The following is a 16395-nucleotide window of genomic DNA, read 5'->3' as shown; positions in this document are numbered from 1 at the left end:
GCATAGGCCGAGGAGTGCCATCGAATATATTGCGTTACAGGCCCGACTATCGATTCGCTACCAGCTATCAGCTTTCGTTGCTAGGCGATATCTCGATGATATCCGCCGGCAACGACTCCTCCAGAGTCGAAGCCGCAACAACCAAGCTTCAGTCACGAGATCGTAAATCCTCGGTTCTAAAAATCGAGCCTCGGAGTTGCCTGGTACAGTCGCCAGATACCAATCCCTCGACTCTGAAAGCTAAGATTCGGGTGGCTGCCAGGTCTTAAACTCGATTGAGAGATTTCACGTGGACGACTTGTTGTGAGCGTAGAAATGAATTTTTTATTATTTAATTTGTACTTTACAATTTGTCCAGCTGGACATTTGCTAAATTTTTCTAACTCAATTGCTAAATAACATGTGGATGGCTAACCCCAGAGAGATACCATCTTCGAGTTTGACTATTTTGTTCCTTTAGTGAGGTCAGTGGGGTGTTTTCTTTTTAGTCTTCCAATTATTTCTTTTTCTTCGTTTTTTATTATTTAATTTGTACTTTACAATTTGTCCAGCTGGACATTTGCTAAATTTTTCTAACTCAATTGCTAAATAACATGTGGATGGCTAACCCCAGAGGAATACCGTCTTTCAGTTTGATTATTTTATTTCTTTAATGAAGTCAGTGGGGTGTTTTCTTTTTAGTCTTATAATTATTTTTTTCTCCTTTTTTTGTTATTTAATTTGTACTTTACAATTTGTTCAGCTGGACATTGACAAATTTTTCTAACTCAATTGCTAAATAACATGTGGATGGCTAACCCCAGTTGAATACCATCTTTGGGTTTGACTATTTTATTTCTTTAGTGAGATCAGTGGGGTGTTTTCTTTTTAGTCTTCCAATTATTTCTTTTTCTTCGTTTTTTATTATTTAATTTGTACTTTACAATTTGTCCAGCTGGACATTGACAAACTTTTCTAACTCAATTGCTAAATAACATGTGGATGGCTAACCCCAGAGAGATACCATCTTCGAGTTTGACTATTTTGTTCCTTTAGTGAGGTCAGTAGGGTGTTTTCTTTTTAATCTTCTTTCTATGAGAGTGTTGGCCGCTTCAGCAGCCAACTGGTTTGGGCGTGTTGCCGTTCTTTCCTTGTGTTTTTTTACGTACCTACCGATTTCTTCTTTCACCGTTGGTATTTTTAAGTCTTTGCGTATATCCTTGTTTCTGACATACCATGGGATGTTCACTATTGTTTTCAGTATCTTCGATTGTAGTCTGGTTCATTTATGTGGCAAATGAAAAAATGTTTCTCCTTTTATAGTATATCCTAGACTACACGCAAATGGCACTATCGTAACGTACAGTGTAACAGCAATTTCCATTTCCATATTTTCCAACAATTCTAATATAGTAATTATAAACATAAATAATTGCTATTATTGAGATATGTATAATTTTATGTACTGGACTAGATTGGTCGCGTAGTAGTGACACACGTATGTGAATATGAGTGTGCGCAAGTATGTGTGTGCACAGCGTCTCATAAAACAGAAGAATGCAACTGTTCCATTGGCTGTGTGGTATGGAAGACGGTGAGACAATGAGAGTGCTGAGACGCGTGCAAATATGTATCCACGAAGATCCCGGAAATCCTTTAATAAATAAATCTAAAACTATTTTAATACGAATTCTAAGTGTAACCTGAGTGTTCCTTTACTTTTATTTCAGCAATTAAGATCCACAATTGTCAACAGCTATGTCGGCGTTAAGAGGCAACGCCAGCTTGTTAAATCGCCTCTGTATAAAACGATACGAGTGTCATTAACCGATAGACGCTGAAATATCAGCAATTCTATAACAATTCTTTTATAATTTTATAACAACGTTATAAAATATATTTGTGTAACGAAGACAGAAAACACGTCTTGAGAAAATATATCCTTTGCCTTTGTACGAGTTTTATCCGATCAATCAATTTCTCAATTTTCGTTAATATGAGAATTTACATAAAGTTTTATTACCTACAATTTTAAACGAAATCTTGAAACCAGTCGTTTCATCTCATCGAGCCTGGTGAGATTAGTGCTAACGACGAATACGTTTGCCACCTACGGCGCTTGAAGATTTAAACGAATGACAGACTCGGTTCTCTCTACGACTAAGACACACACACGTTTTTCTACGAATAAAATTCCTTTCCTGATGAATTTTCACCACATTAGTGGGAGAAATCGAACGTTTTCTCATACAGAATGATGTCACTTCAATTACTGTACAAAGTACTTTTCTTTTGTACACATACATCTCCTACTTTTTCCTACTTTCTTCTTCTTCTGCCCTCTGTATTTACTCAAAAAATTTATCCTAAATAAATAAATAAATAAATAAATATTCTTCAGAACGCACACAGCAGTGAAAAGCGAGGAAGCCTATTACTCGACCCAAGATAATAGCGCGAGATTGAAGCTTCGCGTGCTTATCTTCTCGTAGCTTTTGACAATTTACTGGTCCATGTGGTTGGCGCGCAAACTCTAGAATTTTACCAACGCTGCGAGGTAGCTACATCGTAGACACAGACATTTCCCTGTAGGGACGTTTATTCGACCCGGTTCGAGGATCAAGGAATCAGGAAGAAGGTTAATTTTCGACCCACCCGGAAATGGAAGACCAGGCTCCCTTTCGGCGACGGGAACGAGCAGCCTGGAATGGTCCAGCGGACAAGGACGACCAGGTCTAATCGACCTTCGGCATCGGATCGTTGGCCGGAGGAATTTTAAACGCCGACGTCGAGAATGTGCACTGTTGCCTCTCTGGCGATAATCGCCATCCTTGGACCTCCCCGTTGAAACTACAGTCTGCTGTCCGACTATCGTTACGCTTTCAGCGTAGCAAGGGACGTTCTTTGAAATTTCACCAGGTGAAAATAAAAAGGCGACGAGGTAAATGTAAATGGAATGTAAATATCTGGGAGAGAAACAGGGCAGAACTGGAAATACCAAGGGGAATCAGTTTATCTATCATCTTGAACATCCCCACAGGCGAAGAACGAAATCGCTTTCACCTGCGATCGATTGCCTAATTATGCCAGCGAGGTACTCTGCGTGCCTCGAACCAGCTTGCTGAATTTGCGCGCGTGATAAATTTCGGAAAAATTCAAATGCAACCAGTGTTTTCGTAGTAGGGTCAGCGTTTAATTAACTAATTTTAATTTGAATTTTCAAATTTAATTTTCATTTTATCATGCGTGAACCTGGCGTTCTCCTTCTTCGATTAATTTTCAATTGGATTTTTCCATCTTTCCCGAGCGTAAAACGTCCATATATTTTTGTTTCCATTTGTCCGAGCGTTTTTCCAGCGTTGCATATGGTTACGACTATGTGAAATAGGATAATATCGAGAAAAGTTGCAAAAGAAGAAGCAAGAAGAGATTTAGGGAAGAAATAGGCAGCGGTCACGAAGCCAGCCAAAGTTATTTATTAATTTGAATTAATTAACAAAATCCTAAAGTTTGTAACTCCACGATCTTACCTGTCCTGTTACCGATTATGAAAAATATTTATACTTCGTGAGCCATGAAAAGCTTGCAAAAATTCGATCGCTAATTTAGCAAAAAAAAAAAGCAACCACTTAACGAGGAAATACGAGGGAAAATTAAAAGGTAAATTATTTATCTGAATCCTGAAGAGTTAATATCGCCAACTTTCAGCTGATCGACGAACGTACTCGAATCTCGAGTAACCAAGAAGGCGAACTCCGCTCCGAAAACAGTTTTCAACAGTCTCTTAAATCCACTTTAACTTCTATCAATTTTTGCGAAGCGTAACTCTGTTTGTAATTTTGCAGGGGCGAAACGAAGCGAAACGAAGGAGAAGAGTGGCTGGAAGAGGAAGCGTAACGCACAACTACGCGGTAACAGCCAGCAGCCTCTCGTTAGACGGGACAATTAAAGATCTCGTTATTTTCAGCCGCGAGAACCGAATCGTTTTAACGGTGGGCCGGGCAAATTAAACGTTTCGAGATTACACGACGCCACTTCCATCTCGAAATTATTGTGCCGACGATCCGATTTGGTTGGCGCGATCTTCAACGTCTAATCGTTCTTCGTCGTCTCCTGTTTAAAACAATTAGCCGGGCTAGGAAAATCGCGACCAGGCACAGGAATTTCGAAAGGCGGATGCAATCGAGTCCTCCTTGTTTCTAGGCTAAAAAGGCTGTCGCGCAGTTAACAGCAACATCAGGAAACCAACGTTCAGTCGTCCACGTAACGATACTGTTTGTATTGTAACTTAAACCTGGTACAGGTAGGAAGCTTGTACAGAATATCCCAGATATAGTACCAGTTACTAATTTCTGTCTAGTTGCTGTTTGTTTAGGTGTATTTAGAAAAATAGGAATGTGCACGAATATCCACCAACATTGAATTGCAATGTACCTTAGAGCTGGGGTAGATACCTGAAGAAATATGTCAGAATATCCGAGATATGGTAGAAGCTACCAATCTCTGCCTGGTTCCTATTGCTTTGGGCGTGTTTACACAAATAACAATTTGCATAAATATCCACCAACATTGAATTGTCTATGTATGGATACTGTTTACAATGTACCTTAAAGCTAGGCTAGATACCTGAAGAAATTTGTCAGAATATCTAAGATAAGGTAGAAGCTACCAGTTTCTGTCTGGTTCCTACTGCTTCAGGTTTGTTTACCAATATATAAATTTTCATAAATATAAATAAAATTGAATTGTCTACGTATGAATACTGTTTGCAATGTAAAGCTAATGCTAAAGCTTAAAGCTAATGTAAATACCTGAAGAAATATGTCAGAATATCCAAGATAAGGTAGAAGCTACCAGTTTCTGTCTGGTTCCTACTGCTTCAGGTTTGTTTACCAATATATGAATTTTCATAAATATAAATAAAATTGAATTGTCTACGTATGAATACTGTTTGCAATGTAAAGCTAATGCTAAAGCTTAAAGCTAATGTAAATACCTGAAGAAATATGTCAGAATATCCAAGATAAGGTAGAAGCTACCAATCTCTGCCTGATTCCTATTGCTTTGGGCGTGTTTATACAAATAACAATTTGCATAAATATTCACCAACATTGAACTGTCTATGTATGGATACTGTTTGCAATGTACCTTAAAGCTAGGGTAGATACCTGAAGAAATGTGTCAGAATATTCAAGGTAGAAGCTGCCTAGTTCCTATTGCTTCAGGTTTCTTTACAAAAATAAGAATTTTCATAAATATAAATAAAATTGAATTGTCCATGCATGGGTACTGTTTGCAATGTACCTTAAAGCTAGGGTAGATACCTGAAGAAATGTGTCAGAATATTCAAGGTAGAAGCTGCCTAGTTCCTACTGCTTCAGGTTTCTTTACAAAGATAAGAATTTTCATAAATATAAATAAAATTGAATCGTCCACGTATGGATAATGTTTGCAATGTAGATAAGACAAGGTAGAAGCTACCAGTCTCTTCCTAGTTCTTACTACTTAGGTGTGTTTACACAAATAACAATTTGCATAAATATGCGAATATCCACATTGAATTGTCCATATAATTATTTACATTATGTCTTCAGCCTCCTTCAGGCAAACTGAAAAAATGTTCAAAAATATCCAAAATACACTACCAGTTGCGATATTGAATAAACAAAACTGATCTCTGCGTAGCTTCTACTCTTTGACTGCTGCTCGCACAAATATACAAATTTACATAAATATTCGCAGTCTATCAATAACCAAATTGCACCACGAATAGTTTACTTTATATTTACATTTCCTATCCACATACGTAATAGCGTGAACATACCGATGTTGACCTGGCGTCATTGTTAATTAGGCGATGCCCTCGACTCTATACTTAGGGATTGCTCTTTAAATGTAACTTGTCCACGTGTAAAATGGCAAGAAACGAGGATCTCGCGGATGTTATTCCAGCTGGGTCGGCGATATGTGACTTGGCAACGACACTCGATGACCGTCTGTCGTCGTTAAAAGAGGATGGAAAAACCGGCTAAAGCGAAATAAGATGAATTAACGCCAGAGGATACGTGCTCGTGCATGAATCCAATTTAATGAAGCAGCACTGTGTGCGTGTGATTATCTATTCACGCTCTGGCTAGACCCAGACGCTCCTGTAAATTGCCTAATGACTGTCTGCGACAAGAAAAAAATAAAAGGGTTCGGTCGTCCAACGTTTCTTTCACCAATCGATTGCCTCTTTGAAGAATTTTGCTCTACCGTGAACATCTTATTAAGAAGCTTCTAAGAAAATGAATCTTCCGATGAACCACGTGCGTGCGTATGTCGTTAAAAATAACACGGACATACGTTTTATGATTTTCTGATAACATAGAGCGCCTTATAATACTTTTGCATCGTAGCTCGAGAAAGATTCGACCAATTCATTGAACATCCTATTACGATATAAATGTCACCTTTCAAATGTTATCGAGCATAATGCAATTGCTAATACTAATTTCTTACAAAAAGATAAAAGCACACATTTTTTCTACCAGATCGTTCATTCTGAATTCCTCGACATTTTATCAGACTCTGAAGGAGTCGGTGATAATTGTTTCAACGAGGTAGAGATTTCAGTACGATCGTTTTTCAACTGGTGTTTCCAGCAACTGATAAAACGAATTCGCAACGAGTACACGATCGATTAACAAATTTTCCAAGAGAAACAGTCCACGTAGAAAGGCTGCGTTTTGGACCAGGCCATGTTCTATGCTTTCTCGTCCAAATCGCCAAATATGAAACGTATAATGCACGGTAGACGTGAACTCGCGCCTTACAACGCTATTTTCTCATCCCACGGGATCATCTCATCGACCGATGGCAGAATAATTTTAAAAGCAAAGCAAGTACCTTTGGGAAAAACCATTTCATTGGAAAGTGACGAGATTCTCGAAGGTCCAGGGCGAATTAGAAATTAAAGAGTTAAATAGTCAAAAAGAATACGAAGTACATAGGCAACATGGTGACTTTGTGATCGTAGAGCAACGTTAACATCGATTAACACTAGAACCACCACAGTGAAATTAATTGGTTTTACAATTTTATTTTAAAATTCCCGCAATAATGTAATGACTATCGCAACGATAACTAACAAAATAATATAACGAATTTTATTTTGTTTTTTGTGAATTCGAACTGAAAATAATTTTGTATCGAGGCTACTTGTACCAATAGCAGTGAAAATGACCGGTACTTGTCGAAGTGTACAGGAGTCCTGCAATCTGTTTATCGAACCCCAATTAACCAGTTTCCTCGTTTTATGCAACTTGCCACGCGTTTCTCAAATTTTTACCGCGTATCATTCGATACGACGAAATCAATTATCAGGAAAATTCCAGATCGATCGCTGGATCGCTAGATGCTAACGCTGGAAATACCACAGCAATGAAAATGACTGGTTCTACGATTTTATAAATGTGTCAACCCTCGTTCAGGGATCCCAGATGGATTAATAATAGCAAAAATGTACCACGTAACATGGAATTGCTTCTGTAAGAAAGTAATAAATCGACAAATATACAAATATTCTATTAGTACGTATTTTTTAAACCAATCATTTTCACTGGTTTTGGTAGAAATAGCTTCGTGTTAACTAAAGTGTAAAGAAATCAAGTAGCAAAGATCCGTGCAAAATCTGCCGAAACGTATACAGCGGAACTAACGCAATCCCCAAGTTGCAAAATATTGAGTTGGCAACCAAGTGATTGCGGATTTTCTCATTAGGTGGTATTGGAAAATCCGCAATCTCTTAGTCGCCAAACCAATACGTACACTTTGTCCAACAACGATCGCTCGACATTACGTTTCGCTGCAACTGTCGTGAGACTCGTCTGCCAATATAAAAATATTCTATTTTTTAAACACCAGTCATTTTCATTGATTTTGATAGAAATAGCTTCGTGTTAACTATCGGTAGTTCCAGTGTTAAAGAACGTAGCAAGAACGATGACTCGGTGGTTTGAAAGATAAAAAGAAAGAATACCAAAAGCAGCCTTACCTATCTTTTTAAAATCCTAATTCATTCGACCGAAAAGTACAATAATCTTTCTGTCTCCTCTCGAACGATAGCTGGGATCGCTGAACCGTTACAAAAATATCTGTGGCCTGTTCGTTGAACGTGGCCTCAAACTTCTGATCAATACTATATTCCCACGCAGCGAGATTCTTTCTTCGTTTCGCCAACGCCAGCTCTCGCTCTCATCAATGAGCAGCTCGTCTCGTTCTCGCCGACGCAGCCACGCCGCTCCTCTTTCTCCATTGCACGCGCGAGAATCCAGTTTCTAAGCGCGAGAGCGTAAGCAGCCGGACCACGTGCACGCGCGTTTCAAAACAAACGCCGCGTGTTAACATTGGCGGGACGATATTACATTTTATTTTACCCTGCGCTCTGCTTGTGCACGTTCGCCCAACGGAAAGTTCCACGAGCAAACCGACCGACTGTAGCAGCTGCTGTGCCTCGACGAATCCCACGTCCCGCAGGAAGCGGTCTCTCGAGTGTTTCAAGATGATATACAACCTTATTAACAAGTCATACAACAGTTATCGCGATTTCTGCTTTATAATTCGAAGAGAATGGCATTTTCAGTTCGACTCTTCGTTTCCTTACTTTCCTCTGTGTTCGTACGTTTATTTTCGTTAATAAACAACTCTACTTGTGACGATAAACGTGGTAATTTCAATCGGATAATTTATCAGATCAAACGTAAAGGATACGGTCGAATAGTATGCGAAAGCGTACAGGACACGATTCCTCGTAGGAGAATAAGAAGGAAACGAATAGAAATTCTCATTCTCGGGTTAGTTTACAAAATCGAGTTTGAGGAATTATCATTTATGCTTGATAAACGTGGCTAATTAACGACTGGATGTGAGTAATTAAATGATAAAATTTTGTTACATATTTTGTTCTTATTTTTTCATAAATTGCCACGCTCTGTATATTCATTTATTAATGAATTTATTCGTTGGATGAAAAATAAGTCTGGTTTAATCGACGTTGTTGGAGCTAAAAATATTTCAACCTTTAGGTAATTAACCGTAAGTAATTAACGTACGAGAAACGGACGACGGTGGTTAACGCGTATTAAAATTTCATCCGTCTTCGAATTTCTATTTTCGTTGGGAAAAGCTTGGAACGTTTGGTTCGATGAACTAGTCACGTCATCGACGTTGCGACAGTTTCGTTTAAAATGAAATAATATGTAATAATTTAATGATACAGCTTAATCGCCAGAACTGATAGTGGCGATAATACGAATGGAATGTACGAGGAGAAAATTTCCGATTACCATGTTGCCATTACAATGTTATGTAAGCTGAATATTCATGATATACAAAACTATCTCTGACTCCGGGGAAACGTGAATTGGCCGTATAACAATAACAGATGATCCAAAACCTACTCATCCGAGTATTTAAAAGGAATCTCTCCCACCTTCCTACTTGCCACAAATTTTTACAAACGTTAACTAAACCCAAAACTCGTGATCCACTTGCTGGATTTCTAATGTTACAGAAACATTCGACAACTATTTATTTTCATATTCTACCAACAAATTTCTATAATATAATTATATATATATATATATATACATTACCTAACATATATAAACAAACGTTAATTAAACCCAAAATTCGTGATCCACTTGTTGGATTTCTAGTGTTGCAGAAACATTCGACAGCTACTTATTTTCATATTCTACCAACAAATTTCTATAATATAATTATAAATATATATAATGTTGGAATACAACGATATTACACACATAGACACAAATAATCTTATACAGACACCTACAGGCATTTGAACAGGACACTTACACAGGTCATACTACTGTACAGAGAGTGGGGTTGAAAAACTTTTAAAGGGCCATGGGTCACTACGTACAATCAGTCTGAGAGTAACTGGCCAACTATCAACAATCTATAAATTCTTTACCTGCACACTTTGTCATACCAATTGTAGACAATTATACCATATCACTCGCTTATATTTTAAATACATTTGGTTCTGTAATTCTGTTTAATAAATATCACCTAATATTATTTCAACATAAGCATTGTGTCCTCCACAGATTACTTATCTTAACGTTAAGATTCAATTCTAACATATAAACATTACGTAACATATATAAACAAACGTGTACTAAACCCAAAACTCGTGATCCACTTGCTGGATTTCTAATATTAGTAACATCCAACAACTACTTATTTCTATATTCTACCAACAAACTTTTGGAATATAATTATATATATATAATTTTTATAATAATTTTTCAGAAACAAAAACAATTAATCTACCTCCATTCTAACCAAATACGAGGAGAGATGAGAGACAGAGGGAAATGATTTCTCCTTGCTCTTCCCGATTTACCAAGAACCCATTCACCTACAAATATAAATTCGTAAATAAATGAAGAAGTAGCGGAAATAAAAGGTAAAAATACATGTTCACGAAGGAGGATGGCGACTCGTCGGGGCTTAAAATATTCCTCAAATACAAAACCCGAGTTAAGAGCAGCGAATGCTATACTTTGCATCCAAGGGGTAGGCGTTTCAGCTGCGGAGGAATCAATCAGGCGCGAGAACTGCTAAGGTTCAGACAGGTGCAGAAGGACGCAGGAAGACGAAAACGCGGGCGAGACACCGCGTGCACCGACACGTATGCACCGAAACAGGTATCGAGATGGGCGCAGGTGGTCACAGCCAGCGGGGAACTTTCGACAAAAGAAGCGACTACAACGATTCCCTGGCGCACAAAGACGACCGGGAACAGGCTCCACGACGACCATATGCACGCGTAGTCGTTCTTCCTCGTAAGCTGCTTAACCAAAGATTAGACAGGCTCTTTCATCCCTTGCTGAATCTTAGCGCGCAAAAAAAGAAAATGACAAAATTGACAAAATTTCCTCGAGAGAAAGAGTAAAACAGCAAGTAAAGAAATTCCAAGGAGTTTCGTTCGTTCACGCCAGAACGGTATCGCAAGGTTCTCGTAGAATTGTAAATTTGTGTACAGCCAAGAAGAATCAAGAGTAGATAATTTAATAAAATTAGTCAATTAGTTAGGACACTGGAGTTGGTATATTTTCCATTTAAATGCCTGCATCGTTTTCCTAATTTGTATGAAATATAGTTTGAAATTATAGAGCAATGATAACTTGATGTATATTCTATTAACCCTTCTGAGACTAATGAGACTGCGAGAACGATTGCTGAGAACGAATCCTCGTTCGTTCAAGTTCCAAACTGGGGCGCGCTATAAGCCTTCTTATTTCATTATTACGTTAATTACTAAAAGGAAGATCCCGCAGGCGTTGATTCGGTAAACCTCGCAGTTGGCCGTGAATCTACGCCGTTAGTTTAAATTGAAAACGCACTGGTATCGTTCCACTCGTTAAATACGAGTAGCTATCGCATGATTACAGGTGTATCGTAAAATTCTCGGCACGCATGGTAGTGGGCGTGGGTTGTTCTAACGCTGGCTCCGATTCTTCGCTATCGCAGTTTCCCAACGAAGCTTTATAAACAAGATAATTAACGCGTACACCTAGGCACGCGATGGCCGTCTTAATTACACGCCACGGTTCGACGATTTAGGCGGGGCGAAAGTGAGAGACGAATAGAAAAAAAGAAGGAAAGACGACGACGCTATGGAACGAAGTAATACCGTGGCGTCTTTGATCTCGTCGCGCTAATAACTTGTCAGAAAAGTTAATTAATAGCAAAGCCTGGAGGAGACCGGGCCAAGCGAGCAAGCAAAGATGATTGACTTCGTTACACATCCCTCTGTTAGACCGGAGATGAACTTCCGCTTTTCCTCGCCATCGTCTCCACGGCAATCCTCTGCCTCTGCTTATCGTCCGCTCTAATTCACCTGGCAGTTCACACCCTGTTCTCGCGACGACAAGAAGTCGCGTCTTTTCCAATCTTCTACTCGAATATTATCGAGAAACGTAATACGCTAAATGCGTTTTAGCTGCGCGAACAAATACGAATGGAATTTCAATCAAGTCTTTGTAACTGGACTGCGTCAATGACTGTTATTGTACTTGTGCATTTTACCACTATGCAGGCAACAAATCGTTCCTTTATGGTAATCTCTAGTTTTCATGTTTTAGATCAAAGAAAAAGATTTGTACAGAACGATGGATCTTTGTAATGGAAATAAAATTTGGTTAAAATAAATAGAACTTATATTATATACATTAGAGAGATATTTTATGTAATTGGATTTAGTGGATCGGAGTATGTGAAATGTTATTTCTATGGAGTTTCGACTTAATGGACTCGCACTATTCGCTTTGTTGTAGATAAAAAAGAAATTTGCTGTATTACACGTGCAACGAATGCACTACGCATGCAGTGGATATAGAAATATAGAAATATTAAATATACGAAAAATGACCATGTCAAAAAATCAAAGGTTAAAACTGATTTCAATCTTTTCAAACGTGTAACATCTTTCATGTAATTTTCATCTAATAAATAAATAAGCTGAATGAACAATTTTTAATTCTAACGCGATGTCGTTTGTAAATCTGAAAATAGTAGAATTAATTAACGTTATTCAGAGACGTTATATACATACGTTCATTTAGAAATTAGTTTAACCAAACGTCGTGTCAAGGAAAACACAATTTACGTGATTAAAGTTGATATTTTACACGAGTCAACACAATGTAACTTGATACTGTTCGAATCGGATTAGAACCCAAATATCTCGCGATAGAATAAAAACATAGAAACATCGATACACTAACACGTTAACCGTCACGGTCGTCGCCAGTGACCCATGTTGTTACATTTTATAGGACAATTAAGATAAGAGAACAGATTTTTACAAATGCGAATTACTTCGATAGCGTTACCAGAAAAAGGCGTACAAATAGAACAGAATATTCTACAAAAATTAAACGCTATAGTGTACCATATTTCAATCTATTGCGACTTTTAGAACGAAATATGTAAATTCGCGTGGCAGTCAACGTGTTAATACCATGCACGCAAAAAAAATCTTTCGAAACGATCTCCCCGCGTCTGGAGGAGGGAAACACTGATGAGAGAGAAAGAGAGAAAGAGAAAGAGTGTCGAAATACGCAGCGTCTAGGCACGCGAGCATTGGACGCCACGAGGAGCGTCCTTAACAAAATTAAGCTTTAAATATTCACTTACCGAAATGCAGAAAGACTCCAGGAGTGGTAGCGTCATTCGTGAATCGCCTCCTTCGAGACCAAACGTGTCCCTCAAAGTCACAAACTTCTCTGACGAGCACTCGCGAACAATATACGACGACAAACACTACGTAAAACGATGATGTGACACTGTATCTCGCGACAGACTCACTAAAGAAAAGTACGGTCGCACGAAGCGGCACGCGGATGTGACAGGAGTGAACATAACCTTACAACCGGTGTCACGGAGTACGTACGTCGGAAGTACGGAGAGGAAGAGAACGCGAGAACGAACTACGAGTAGCACCAAGGAGACGGAGACCGTGAAACGATTCTCCAGTCCTCCAGAAGGTTCGAGGTCCCGACGAAAAGACACGAGTTGGTTTATCGTTATGGAAAAACTGGATGCCACTCGCCTTCCACTCTGCGCGTCGCAGGAACACGGGTATAGCAAGGACACCGTACCACGAGGCTTCCCGACACAATATCCGCAATCCGCGGAAGGACTGTCGTCCGACCGCGTTCACCCGCGCCCCTCCATCGACCACCGACCGGGAGAGGGAAGCCAGGTAGGACCACAGAGAGGGAGAAACGACGAGGCTTTCAGTGTTGGAGACTGCGCGGGAACGAGGAAGAAGGACGAACGCACGGCGCCATTCGATTCAGGGTAGGAGAAAGTGAGAAGAATGCCATCAGACAGGAACGTACGTAGCGAAGGGCGTGGGGTTCCTGGAAGTAAGAAAGAAATTGATTTTTTATCATTAGACTAGAGATGTTTGTGAAAATTCGTATTTTTACAAATATGACTAAGGAAATGGAACCTAGATAGAAAATTGCTTTATCTATTAAATAGATTTTATACGGTATAGAGATTTTATTTTAGAGAGAATTATTAGATTTTACTATACAGGGTATTATACTTTGTACATATATATTTATGTAAATTATGACACGTTCTGTGCATTTTTGCATTTTCAAATTTCCTATAAATTCATAGTCTACTATTTTCGTTGGTAATTGTCGTTGTAAAGTCTTTCGAATTATTTTTGTTTGGTTTATTTAACTTTACTGTATAATTGTTTGTTATATATATATATATTAGTCAGTTTAATTATTTTATTGGAATAATTGTTCAAGTTCGATATACCTTCAGTACCTATTTTCTTGTATTTTTCTAATTACAGATTTACAGGTTATAATGTCGTAAAACTTTGTTTAAAACGTAATAATACGAAATTGACCAAGACTGGTTATATCTTAGAAATACAAAAGCACCGATAATTATATCTTTTAAAATAGAACATTTTTAACCAAACTAAGAATCGTTCGAGTCGATACATTTCTCTTTTGTTGTTGCATAACTTTATTAATTTCAATTTTGTAAAGAAATAATATTCTTACTATTTCAAGGTTACTTGAGCATTAGTTACATTCATAAAATACGCAATACGTTTTAAAAGAAGTAAAATATGTCTCTTTAAGAATATCACTAAACCAATAAAAAGAATAAATTGAAACCTTCCAACCAACAATTCACTAACGAGAACAATTTTTGTACGATTTGAAAATGCATGGATGAAATTTTATCGATGAGTGACATTTATTACGTAAACATTTATGTAATAACAATTTACATTTCAAATGTCTCGCTGTTTTTGCCAGTCTCGTATTACAGTTATTTACATATAACATATAATAATACGATATATAATTGTCAAAGCTTAACATACCTTCGTTTCTTTCCTTACATCTTTCCAATGCTCATGGTGTACAGGTTACACATTCAGAATACTGTAAAACTTCGTCGTACGTTCGAACCTGTAGTTAACTATACTTTCATGCGTTACTTTCTTTTTAATAATAAGAGTACACTCGAAGAAAACGGAACATGTTCCAGATACCAAACTCTTCCATTCTTTTTTGCATGCAACATACCACGTATAGAACTATTCGAAACTTCGAAACTGCTAACCGGAAGTGCATACGTCGGTTACCGCCAAAACTAATAATAAGATACGTGATTGAATCCTATTGGCCATTTGCCCTTTACGAGTTATCTAAAAGCCAATCAAAAATTAGTTCTGAAAATCCTGACAAATATTACGCCAATACGTATTACCGTTTCTTATATTTTGTTATTCTTCTAAAAATAAACGGAACATTAAAACTGTTTTTAACTCCGAACGATCCGTTCTAGAAAAAAAGTATTTATTTACAACCAATGAAATCAGAGAACCAGCGTTATTCGATAGCACGTTAGAGTCATATATGGAGTTTACAGTGGGCTGATTGCGTGAAATTCCGATAAATATTTCTTTCTCGGACGTTTAATAGCGTCACGCCTGTTCACGGTCAGGTTAGCCTACCGGCGCGCGCTTACTGGCGAGGGGTCGGGCGGGATCCGGGGAGATCGACCACTGAGTCAAACGACCGGTCGAGTTTGCGCAGTGGACAAAGCATAACCGCAGTACAAACTTTTTCCATGTTCGAAGGGGCAAGTAACGCGGCTCGTAACTGCGGTAGGTAGGATTCTGAAAGGACTACAGCGAGATCCTATGCGAAGAATTCCTAAAAGGTACGGTTCACTCCACCTATAGTTCCTCCCTTACCAAATATTCCATGTATTTCCAACACTTTATACGTACTAGAGTTTACAAGACCGGAGTTGAGATTGAGTTGGTCCAGGTTAGATTCGATCTGGATCTAGATTAACACTACTATTCAGTAATAACGAAAGTAATATAATCTCTTTTGTTATATAGTATATTTCTATGTATTGAAATTAATTTTCTATAATAATATATTACAAATAATATACAAATTAAATTTTGTATCATTTAATACTACTTTGATGCGACTACAATAATTTGATACCATGAAAATGAAATGTAGAAGCTAATAAAAAAATGCTTCATTGGAAGTTAAGAATGTCTGAAAATATATTTTAGAGGCATTGTATGTCTTTCTACTCCTTTAAGCGAGTGTGAGCTATGAATATCTCACCTGTTTATTTTACATAAGATCCTCTTGTACAATACTCTACCAATTAACAGTATTAGTCAATTAATAAGTTGCAAGTTATGGAATATAAACTACTTTTTTACAACTGCACATTCTCACATAAAGTAGAATAATCAGTTGATGTGTAAGTTATAAAACTAACAAATACAACTTTATTTATTTTATTACCAAGTTTGTTATGCAAGAG

General features: G+C 37.8%; 1 protein-coding gene across 1 annotated transcript in view; it reads right to left on the bottom strand.

The window, feature by feature from the left end:
* alpha-Man-IIb (alpha-Mannosidase class II b) overlaps positions 1-15226 on the bottom strand; it is a 166866-nt gene extending 151640 nt beyond the window's left edge. The window contains exons 1-2 of the mRNA XM_069129778.1: positions 14918-15226; positions 13189-13916 (exon numbers count right to left, since the gene is read on the bottom strand). The gene's annotated coding sequence lies outside the window, so the exon portion shown is untranslated. The remainder of the gene's footprint in view (positions 1-13188; positions 13917-14917) is intronic.
* Positions 15227-16395: the final 1169 nt, after the last annotated feature.

This window comes from Bombus flavifrons, chromosome 16, assembly GCF_040668555.2.
Source record: "Bombus flavifrons isolate JBK064 chromosome 16, iyBomFlav1_principal, whole genome shotgun sequence".
In the NCBI taxonomy this organism is placed as follows: domain Eukaryota; kingdom Metazoa; phylum Arthropoda; class Insecta; order Hymenoptera; family Apidae; genus Bombus; species Bombus flavifrons.
This window is presented reverse-complemented; position numbering and strand designations above follow the sequence as displayed.